Consider the following 12,171-nt stretch of genomic DNA (forward strand, 5'->3'; position numbering starts at 1 on the left):
TATAAAACTATGTTTGTAAGATAAATATCTTGTGAGAGTTGTTTGATTTAATATCAAATTCACATTATTACAACATTATTATATTTTTGTGTTTATATATATACTTGTTTCACAATTCTATTAGAATGAATGGGTTTATAGTTTTGATTTTGGGTCGGTAAGAGTTGCATGAAGGAGTTGTGATTGGTGATTTCATTGGGTTTTTGAAAGTGTAGTTTGGTAAAATATTGATATGTAATTTTTTAATTTTTTATAAGTACTTTATTATTAGTTTGCTAATTTGATTATATTTAATTTTTTATAATTTTATTTCCCAATAATTTTAGTACGGATTGCGATATCTCTTCCTAATAATTTTGGTTTTGAGCTTTGTACCCCACCTAAAAAGTAACAGACGTATATGAACTGATTTTATGCGTCTGTTTACAATGTATATACATCTGTTCTGACCAGATGTTTAAAATAATAATATGTTTTCATCCTATAACATACGTATATAATTCAGACATTATATAACTTCTCCATATGTATCTAGCAAACTCAGACACATATAAGTTTTCTTATAAAACACATATGACATTTTTTGTACTAGTTATCACTATATTTTAATAATGCTATAGAAAATTGACAAAATACTAATAATCAAATCCGAACCCAACGTTAGTGACTCAAAAAAATCCGAACCTAACATTAGTGAGTAAAACAAAAAAAGTTATAGTTGAGTGGTAAGTTTCTAAACACACAATAAGTTAGGTGACGAAAAAATTGATTTTCCCTTAAAAAAATAATATCAATTAAGCAAAACTACTGAATTTATAATTTATCAACAAAAAGTGATTTGCCTACAAAATACTATAAAAACTATAATATTCCCATCGGATAGGGAGTAGCAAGTGCTTAACTCTTTGGAGTTGGTAAACAATGGATAATAACGAACCTGTGTTTATCATATACCGGAACCAGTATTTTATCCCTTGATACTCCACAAAGCTGTGGTCATTCTGCTCAAGAGCATCTCATCTCTGAAAGGTCTGACTTGAGCTTGGGCTGACTGTCCTCCAAATCGGCCCTGACTCTCAACCCGTGTTCCTCCAGAGCCCATCCTTTTCCACTCGAGTTGTCTAGTAATTCATAGATACATTACTGCAAGTCTGCAACCTTCCCAAGTAGCTCAGTAACATCAACAGCCTTGTAGTCAATTTAGGTAACTCCGATAATGGAATATCTGAGATAAAATTATGACAGTGTGTCTCACAGCTGCCTGCATATAATAAACATGGTTATAGCAGCCCTTGACAGATAACTAATCCAAATTACAAGAGTAACTGATCCGAGAACTATTCACAAAGCATAATTAAGAGACCAATAAGAAGACATCTGCCTCAGTCTATTAAATAATGGACCTAAAATTTTATACTTCTCTGAACTTCTCAATTTTTATTGTCTGCGCCATTCTTATGAGGTAGATTTCTATTCCAAGGTTAGGTTTGGATGTGTTCTTGACATCACCACTCTTATATAATACTCAATTCAGGTTTTAAGGAATCGGAACCATACTTTAATAAATTTATGTTCCTATTACATTATCATTAACCAGACCCAAGGAGTGAGAATAAAAGATCAGTTCACTTATCCATAGGATCTTACCACAACAGAATGGAAGGAGAGAGGGCAGAATGACAATAACCATAAAATAAACTTAAACTATAATATTGTAACTACAAGCTAATCAAATTTACTACATAAATCACAGAATTAACAAGGGAAAAGCAAACATAAAAGAATCACTTATATACCTATATACAAAATTATTACGCAAGTAAAAGAAAGAAAAACTAGACATACCAGGCCAATTGGCCTGTACTGCACCCTTCTCCTCATCATATACGAACAAAAAGGAAAACATTAAGATACCCTTTACAAAAGAGAGCTCAGAAACGGAAAAAAACCTCTACTTTTGCAAAATGAGAAGTTCCAATTCACTATATAGCAACTAATCACTTGAAGAAATTTGCACATGCATGCTTTGGGTCAACGAGAAAATACAGGCCTGAGAATACTCTGAAGAACTTCATGTACAAAATAAGACGGTCAACTCTCGAAAAATATCCCCGTTTCTAAATGTTATCACATCGTTCCATTAAGATAACCATTACTAAAAAAAAATATTCAATTACGGCATATTTCTCCATGATGATCTACAAACAAAAAGGAAAATATCAGAATATCATTTACTACAAACAAAAAGGAAAATATTATGATTTATCCTTTACTAAACTCAACAAACTAAAGTAAAACTAAAATGACCGGGGGAAGGGAGTGCCGGACAAGATGGACACATGAGGTGGATTAGCATCACAACTCTCCTCATGTGGTACACTTCCTCTATCCCACGCTCCCCCAATTATGTATTATTCAAACACTCGTTACATACCAAAAACCAGATTTCCCATTTGTTTGATGTGGGACCGACTACCAATCAATTGAGTTTTTTATATTCTAAAACAAAAGGAGTTAAATTAGCTTTTAACTTCTCGTGATCATAAACCTGGTTACCTTCCATGCAAATACACAGACACAATGTTAAAAAAAACATATGATAAAATAGAAAAAGATGTCCTTCTGTCTTAACAAAACAGAGACGAGAACACGAATAAGAGGGGTTAGGTTAAACTTTAGAATTCTTATCCCGTCCATGCAATTATATTGACACGACCTTAAGCATATGATAAAATACAAATAGATATCCTTGCTTCTTAACAACACAGTAACAAAAAGTCTAACCTAAAATAAATAACAAACTATCATATGTATATAGTTCTATTTTATCATATGTAAGAAATAAATAACAAAATAAAGCAAAAAATATGTACATATATACTCTTTAAAAAAAATATTTTAAGGATTTAGTGGGAAAATTTTGAACTTAAAGCTAGGATTGGATTTTTATGTAATTTTCTAGTGGAGGAGAGGAAGGTATATATAATTTATTTGTTTCAGGCTTTTAAGTAAGAAATTTTTTCTTCTGGGTTTTAATGTAAAAAAAAAATTGACCAAAATTTGTACTGTATTATGACTTTTGTGATTAGTTCAACCCGAACAAAATAATAAGTTTGAATATTTTTACAGATAAAATAAATAGGTGTTCATTTACAAATTAAATATATATCCGAGCACAAAACCAAAAACCTCATGTTCGCTTTACAATTTAAAAATCATAAGACAAAACTCAAAACCTTATCTTAGCCCAAACGTATCTAATATATAAAGTTTGATCCATTTAATAAAATATTTGTGCAAAATGTCAACAATACTTGCGACATTTTACTAAATTATTATTACTACATTGTGTATTAGATTAAACTATGCATTATTTTTGCTATACTCATGCAAACAAAAAAGTGGTCAAAAATTTATCAGATTGAGCAACCACCACATGTAACTATGTCATGTTTAATCACTAAATTCATGTAACTTCAAGTGCTAATTTTTTAATAAATCTACAATGTATAAACCAATATGCGTGTGTGATTGCATGTACAATAAATCCAAATTATAAACGAATCAAACATATCTTAATTAATCATTATCCGAATAGGAACTTAAAAAGGCTAATGTGCGCATTTTATAATCTTATGAACCAGGTTACTTCACGGTATACAATGCTGGGGATTTTATATAAACTCTATAAAATTTAGCATAGTGTTAATATGTAAGAGAGAGGTACGTGTTTCGTTGGGTCTTCATAATTTTTACCATTAGAAAAATAATATCGAATAAACATTACTTATGATCTAAGAATTTATTAACGAGTGCCTTGCCTACAAGAGATTATAAAAACTATAGTATTAACGTCGAATAGGTAGTAGCAAGTACTTAGCTCTCCTGAATTGGTAAATAATGGATAATTACGTACCTTTGTGTCATCACATAACGGACCCAGTACTTTATCCCTCCCCCACTCCACAAAGCTTTGCACAAAGATGTGGTCATTCTGCTCAAGAGAAAGTTATCTGTAAAAGGTCTGACTTGAGCTTAGGCTGACTGTCCTCCGGGTCGCCCCTAACTCTCAACCTGCGTTCCTCCAAAGCCCATCCTTTTCCAGTCGAGTTGTCTAGTTCTTCGTAAATGCATAACAGCAGACTTCCCAAGTAGCTCTGTAACATCAACTGTCTTGTAGTCAATTTAGGTAATTCCGCAATGTAATATCTGACATTAATTCATGACATAGTGTCTCACAGTAGTCTGCATATAGAAAACATGGTTATGGCAACACTTGACACCTAATCATCCAAATTACAAGAGCAACTGATCCAAGAACTATTTACAAAGCATAATTAAAAGACACAAAAGGAAGAAATCTGTCTCGGTCTATTAAATAATGGACCTAAAACTTCATAATTCTGTCAACTTCCCAATTATTATTTTCTGCTGCATTCTTATAAGGTCGATTTCTATTCTGAGTTTCTCAATTTTTACGGCTGAGAACTAATTACCTCCAGCGCTGTCTTCTTTTCAGAAAAAGGCCAAGTGTGTCCACATAATCACCAAGGATTTCATTATCCCTGTAAGGAAAAAGCTTTTCCTCAATGCACGGTACAAACTAAATACAGGGTGCACTGATTTGGTGGCCAGATGGGCTTTTATGTCTCGTGAAAACAGCAGGACAGCGGATTACTAGGTTATAGAATATCTGGATTCTAGGCAAAGCAAAGTACAGCGGACCCCCATTTTACAATTCAAATTGTTCAATGACAAGTGTTGCTCAGTTTCTTAATTTGTTTTATACCGTTTGGTTTAGGTTTGCAGAAAATTAAGATCAAGGGAGGAATTAAAATGCTGTACAAAGAAACTTCGAATTCATTTAGCTGCTACATTAAATATAAGAAAAGGTCCAACCGGACGCATATCTCACCCTTGCTCTCGCGCCCAAACAATCATGATATAGTAATCCTTACATCATGCACATAAATTCCAAGGTTAAGATTTGGATGTGTTCTTGACATCACCACTTCTATATAATACTTATTTCAGGTTTCAAAGAATCAGAACCGCACTTTAACAAAATTGTGTTCCCGTTACATTAACCAGACCCTAGGAGTGAGATTAAAAGATCAATTCACTTCCCTATGGGATCTTACCACAACAAAATGGGTGGACAGTGGTGCAGTACGACTATAAACCATAAAAGAAATTTTAATTAAAACATATTAACTACAAACTAATCAAACTTAATACATCAATCACATAATTAATAAGGGAAAAGCAAATATATAATTATAAACCTATACACAAAATTATTTCACAAGTACAAATTATTACATTGCAAAAAACCAAAGATGCTCTTGAAATGCTATCATAAACTTAAATGGAGAGGAAACAATTTGACGCCAAACTTAAAAAAAGGGTGTGTAGGGGGGTGGTGGAGTGCATGATAAGGTGGACACATAAGGCGGATTAGCATCACAACTCTCATGTGGTACGATTCCTCTATCTCACACTCCCCCAATTATGTACTGTTTCTAACACTCATTATATACACAAACCAGATTTCCCACTTGTGTGATGTGGTACTGACTACTAATCAATTGAGCTTTTTATTTAAAAAACAAAAGGGGTAAAATTAAAATTAGTTTTTAACCTCTCCCGAACCATAAACCTTCACCTTCCATGCAATTATGTTAATATAATATTAAAGAGATGATAGAATCTAAATAGATATCCCCCTACCTGGCTTCATCGACAGAGGAGGGAGGTATTGCTCCGATCAAGACATGGAAGAAAAATAGGACAGGGTTAGATCTTGTCAGGTTTAGGTTTGTATTTTGCCAGAAGTACTTCCTAACCATATGCAATATCAACAACCTAAACTTCAGAGTTGGTCATAAATGGATAATTATGTTTCTTGGTGTTGGATCATTTACAGACTTATGTACTTTATCAACTCCACGAGGCATGATCTTGGCACAAAAAAGTGGTCATTCAGCTCTCTGAAAAGTACGATTTAACCTTGAGAAGATGACTTAATCTTGAGCTCATTGCTGCATCCACGGGTAGGACTGACTATGCGACCTAATCTGGTGTTCCTCCGGTGTCCATCTTTTATGCCCCTCTAGTTGTCAAGTTCTCTCTAATACGTAACTGCAACCTTTACAAGTAGCTCTGTTAGAAACTAACAGAAGATAGAAAATATGTTTAATACAACAAGCACATGACAGCTAAATAATTCAAATTACAAGAGAAATTTATCCAAGAAACATTCACAACGCATAGCTGGGAGACCGGCAAGGAATACATCTTCCTCAAAGTCTATAAATTTTTTGACCTAAAAGTTTACACTTTTTTGTTCTTCTTTATTATTATTCTCTGGGTCATTCCAATGAGGTTAAATTTTTATTTCGATATTCTCAATTTTCATGGACGAGAGCAAATCACCTGCAACACTATTGGCCTTTCAGCGAAAGGCCTGGTGTGTCAACACTCTCACCAGACAGCTCAAAGATATCTTCTTCTTCCAAGGTTTTCTTTTTAATACCTGTAGACAAAACCTTTTTCCTTAATACAAAGTACAAACTAAATGTACAGGGTATTCACGAAAACAGCAGGACATCAGTTTATTAGGTTATTAGTATATTAGGATTCTAGGAAGAGTACCAGCAGAGTCAGGACGATAATTTTACGATCGTAGTTGTTGCGTGACAAATGTTGCTTAGATTCTTAATTTAATGAATATAGTTGGGTTAAGGTTTGCAGAAAATAAAGATCACAGAAACTGGAGACGAAATGGCCTGTGTGACATTAGTTCATGACATCGTAAACCACATCAGCATGCACATAGAAAACATTGTTGCTTAGATGAATATAGTTGGGATAAAATTTGCAGAAAATAAAGATCACAGAAGCTGGAGATGAAATGGCCTGTGTGACATTAATTCATGACATTGTAAACCACATCAGCATGACATAGAAAACATTGTTGCTTAGATTCTTAATGTAATGAATTTAGCTGGGATAAGGTTTGCAGAAAATAAAGATCACAGATGCTGGAGACGAAATGGCCTGTGTGGCATTAATCCATTACATCGTTAACCACATCAGCATGCACATAGAAAGCATGGTTAAAGCAACACACAGACAGCCAAATAAGACAAATTGAAGTCTGAACTAAAAGGAAGGGGAGTGCAGGACAAGGTGGACACTTGAGGCCATCACAACTCTCATGTGGTATACTTCCTTTATCCCACACTCCCCAAATTACCATGTATTTCTTATACTCATTATATACACGAACCAGATTTCCCACTTGTGCGATGTGGTACTCATTACCAATCAATTGAGCTTTTTGTATTCAACAACAAAAGAAGTTGAATTAGCTTTCAATTTCTCATCATCGTAAACCCGAACACCTTCAGTGCAAATATATAGACACAATATTAAACATATGATAAAATAGAAAGAGATATTCATGTATACGTGGGGATCGGTTAGATTTTTGGATTCTTTTAATTTTTTTATTTCGGTACAACCTTGTTTTTTTGTTTATTTACATTACTCTCTCTCTCCATATATTCTCTCTCTATATGCACGAAATAAATGACAAAATATTGCATAAACATACCAGAAAAACGTATACATATATACTCTTTTTTAAAAATATTTTACGAATTTCATGGGAGACATTTTGAACTTAAAAATAGGACTGGATAATTCAGGGATTTTTTTGGTCTAGGCGAGGACGGTATAGAACATATTTTGAATATATTTTCGGGATTTTAATCAAAAAATTTGACAAATTTTTCTATTTGATTATGGTTTTTGTGATCAAATTATACATGAACTTCACTAATACCTATAAATAATTGGAAAAAACTTGAAACATACTAAACAATTAAAACTTTTCAAAGATCGAACAAAATATTAAATTTGACAATTTTTACAAAAACATATTTAGCATATTCATTATAAAAATTAAAAATATTATTAATAATATTCTTCTATGTATTTTATTTCATTTTACTTATTTGTGTTACACAGTCAAGTCAAATCCTAGGATAAAACTCAAAACTTCATGTTAGCCCAAACGTGAATATATGACAAAATCCTAGGACAATGTATAAACCAATATATGTGTGTGTGATTGCATGTACAATAAATCCAACTTATAACTGAATTAAATATATCTTAATCATTTTTCAAATAAAATCTTAAAAGGCTAATGTACGCATTCCATAATCTTATGAACCACGTTACTTCCCATAATACAATGTTGGGGATTTTACATCATCTCTATAAAATTAGACATAGTGTAAGCATGTCGAGGTGAGACACGTGTTTCTGTGGGTATTCATAATTCTTACCATTACAAAAATAATTCCGAATAAATATTACTTATGAACTTTCAATTTTATCAACAACTGCCTTGCTTACAAGAGATTATATTTAACTATAGTATTAACATAGGCTAGGTAGTAGCAAGGACTTACCTCTTTGGAGTTGGTAAACAATGGATAAATGTGTATCTTTGTCTTTGCACAAAGATGAGGTCATTCTGCTCAAGAGTAACTCATCTCTGAAAGGTCTGATTTGAGCTTGAGCTGACTACTGTGTCCCCCAGATCGGCCCTGACAGTGCGACCTCAACGTGCGTTCCTCCAGAGCCCATCTTTTTCCACTTCAGTTGTCTGGTTCTTCGTAAATACATTATTGCCGCCTTCCCAAGTAGTTCTGTAACATCAACTGCCTTGTAATCAATTTAGGTAATCAATTTGTCCTTGCAGCACTTGACAGTTAAATAATACAGATTGCAAGAGTAACTGATCCAAGAACTATTCACAAAGCATAATTAAGAGACCAATAGGAAGACATCTGCCTCAGTCTATTAAATCATGGACCTGAAATTTTGTACTTCTGTCAACCTTCTAATTAATACCCTCTGCGTCATTCATATAAGGTGGATTTCTATTTTCAGATTGTCAATATTTATGGCTGAGAACTAATCACCTGCAACATTATTTTCTTTCAGCAAAAGGCCTAGTGTGTCCACACTATCACCAAGGATTTCATTGCACATGTAGATAGAACACTTAAAAAACTAAGACAAGGTCCAACCCGGTGCACATAACAACCTTGCTTTCCTTCCCACATTAGTATGATTTAATAATCAAAATAAAATATTTAATGCAGCCTTCTAAAAAATAAAGTCGGGAAGAACTTCTAAGATATTGCTAATTAAATCTCTTCTAATTAAATATTACAAAATCGTTCCATCAGACTTAAACACCAGAGTAAGGTTTCGATGTGTTCTTTACATTGCCACCTATTTTTATTGTTCAATTCAGATTTCAAGTGGTCAGAATTATACTTTAATGAAAATGCTGTTTCTTTTACATGATCATTAACCAGTCCCTGCCTCCCTGGAGTAAGATCAATGGATCCATTCCCCGTTCCATAGGACTCAAACACAAAAGGAAGGGAGGTGAGAGGTAAGGAACAACTATGACCATAAATAAATTTAAATAATAATGTAACTACAAAATTATCAGAGAGACTAACTGAATCGCAAAAATTAGAAGGGAAAATGTCGTCGTTAGTTTGCAAATAGGATCTTAGAAGGTTGATCAACGCTGCCTTTAGTCTGGTGAATCAGGCTGCTTTGAGGAATAAATGTTGCGAACTTCAAATAAAATTCATGAAGCAAGCAGAAGCTTGGGTAGATGCACGTCTGTGTGGGGGAAACAAATTGAAGAAGTGTGCTAACAACATCTAAGAAGGTTGATCTACGCTGCCTTTAGTCTGGTAAATCAGGTTGCTTTGCGGAAAAAATGTCGCGGACTTCACAAAAAATCACGAAGCATCGGTAGGGGCATGAGTGTGTGGGAAACATATGAAGTCGAACTAAAAGGAAAGGGGTGGGGGAGTGCAGGACAGGGTGGACATATGAGGCGGATTAGAATCACAACTCTCATGTAGTACGCTTAATCTATCCTACACTCCCCCAATTACATATTCTTCCAACACTCATTATATACACAAACCAGATTTCCCATTTGTTTGACGTATTACCGATAACTAATCAATTGAGTTTTGATGTTCAAAAACAAAAGGAATTGAATTAGCTTTCAGCTTCTCATCATCGATGGTAAACCCGGTGACCTTGAAAGCAATTATATTGACACAATGTTAAACAGATGATTAAAATTAAAAGAGATATCCATGTACCAGGCACCATCGCAGAATTGGAAGAAATTGCTCCTTGCGTGTTAACAAATCAGAGACTGACCATGAATATGTGGGTATTTATTAGATTTTTGGATCCTTTTTTTATTTCCAAAAAAAATTTGAAGTCAGCGGCAGCTTGAAAAAAATTACAAGGTCCAACCGGATGCATATATCACCCTAGCTCTCCCGCCCAAACTATCACGACATGGTAAACGTTGCATCATACATAAATTCCAAGGTTTAGGTTTGGATGTGTTCTAAACATCGCCACTTTTATGTAATCCTCAATTTAAGTTTCAAGGAATCGGAACCATACTTTAATTAAATTGATGTTCCTATTATTACTTTAATAATACTCAATTCCCAGGAGTGAGATTAAAAGATCAGTTCACTTATCCATGGGATCTTCCAATAACAAAATGGAAGGAGAGAGGACAGAACGACTATAACCAAAAAGGAAATTTAAAATAAAATAATAAAGAGGGAACAATTGACATCAAACTAAAAAGAGGGGGGTGGGGGAGTACAGGACAAGGTGGACACATGAGGCGGATTAGCATCACAACTCTCATGTGTACTCTTCCTCTATCCCACACTCCCCCAATTATATATAATTTCAATCACTTAATATATACATGAATCGGATATCTCATTTGCTCGATGAGGTTGGGACTACGGCTTGTTACAATCGTGAATAATGAGTAAAAACAGGGATGCATGACATCAACGAGGCATACTTTGTAAAACAAAATCAAAGATGCGTCTAGGCTGTTATCATAAATTTAAATCGAAAGAAAATAATTGACGTCAAACTAAAAAGAGGGGGGTGGGGGAGTGCAGGACAAGGTGGACACATGAGGCGGATTAGCATCACAACTCTCACGTGTACGCTTCCTCTATCCCACACTCCCCCAATTATGTATTATTTCTAACACTCATTATATACACGAACCAGATTTCCCCCTTTTGTGATGTGGTACTCACTGCTAATCAATTAAGTTTTTTGACTTCAACAACAAAAAGAGTTGAATTAGCTTTAAACCTCTCATCATTCTAAACCTGGTCACCTTCCATGCAATTATACCTAATTAATCATCAACGATATGATATAAATAAAATATCCACGTACCTGGGTTCATCGCACAGAGGAGGAAGATATTCATATTGCTCCGAGACCAAGAAGAAAGAGGAAGAAGAGTGTCGAGAAGAGGGTTAGTTTAAATAAGACAAACTTTTTAGTAAATTTAATTTAATTGAAATTAGACAAACTTATTAGTAAGTTTATTTAATTGAAATAATTTTTGGAGTTAAGATTTTTTAAATTTAAATTTGAATTATCTACGAGAAACAAACTTCCGAACTATTAACTATAATCTAATTGTGACATAAAAAATAAAGTAACTCAATAGTTGTTTTGTTTTCGGATTGCTTAACAAATAAAACATTCAAATTCTTTAATCTAAAAAGTAGTACAATAACATCTCGAGTAATCTAACTTACACCAATTGTTAAATTAGTAGTATCACAATTAACCTTCACATAATTATTATCTGTAGTCTAATATTCAAAATTATAAGTTCCATCAACTGATATTGGAGTAACAAATACCCCACAATATGAATATTTTTTTATTGTGAAAGATGAAATTTTGCGATATCTACCACCATCTCAGACTCGATGCGAGTATTACATGTCTATCAAAATACCATATAAATTATTCTCAGAAAAGTATTGGAACTCGTAACAGAACATATAAAAATATCAAGACAGAACACACTAGCATCCTAAAAAGATGGGCACGAATAAGAACATTGATAACAAGGTACTCAATAAGATTTTATCCAAAAAGAATTAGACCTCGGTTTTTATTGAAAAAAATTACAAATGGCTAGAAAAGTGCATGGTTAGAACACTAAATTTGGGAGTTAGACTCTTAAAACCCTAGACTCTCTCT

At 33.6% G+C, this 12,171-nt stretch overlaps 1 long non-coding RNA gene across 4 annotated transcripts; it reads right to left on the minus strand.

Moving 5' to 3' along the window:
- Positions 1 to 776: 776 nt before the first annotated feature.
- Positions 777 to 11,423, minus strand: LOC141724452 (uncharacterized). Of its 4 annotated transcripts, none has more exons than XR_012576677.1 (6): positions 11,347 to 11,423; positions 8,484 to 8,723; positions 6,436 to 6,535; positions 5,731 to 6,141; positions 3,917 to 4,245; positions 777 to 1,261 (listed from the first exon to the last, which is right to left on the minus strand). It is a non-coding gene; the product is annotated as an uncharacterized LOC141724452 (long non-coding RNA). The 4 variants fall into 4 exon arrangements; XR_012576678.1 differs by having other exon boundaries at positions 3,917 to 4,157; positions 5,731 to 6,148; XR_012576679.1 differs by having other exon boundaries at positions 3,917 to 4,169; positions 5,731 to 6,148.
- Between the last annotated feature and the right edge of the window lie 748 nt (positions 11,424 to 12,171).

The sequence above is a fragment of the Apium graveolens genome, chromosome 5 (assembly GCF_009905375.1).
Source record: "Apium graveolens cultivar Ventura chromosome 5, ASM990537v1, whole genome shotgun sequence".
Lineage (NCBI taxonomy): Eukaryota > Viridiplantae > Streptophyta > Magnoliopsida > Apiales > Apiaceae > Apium > Apium graveolens.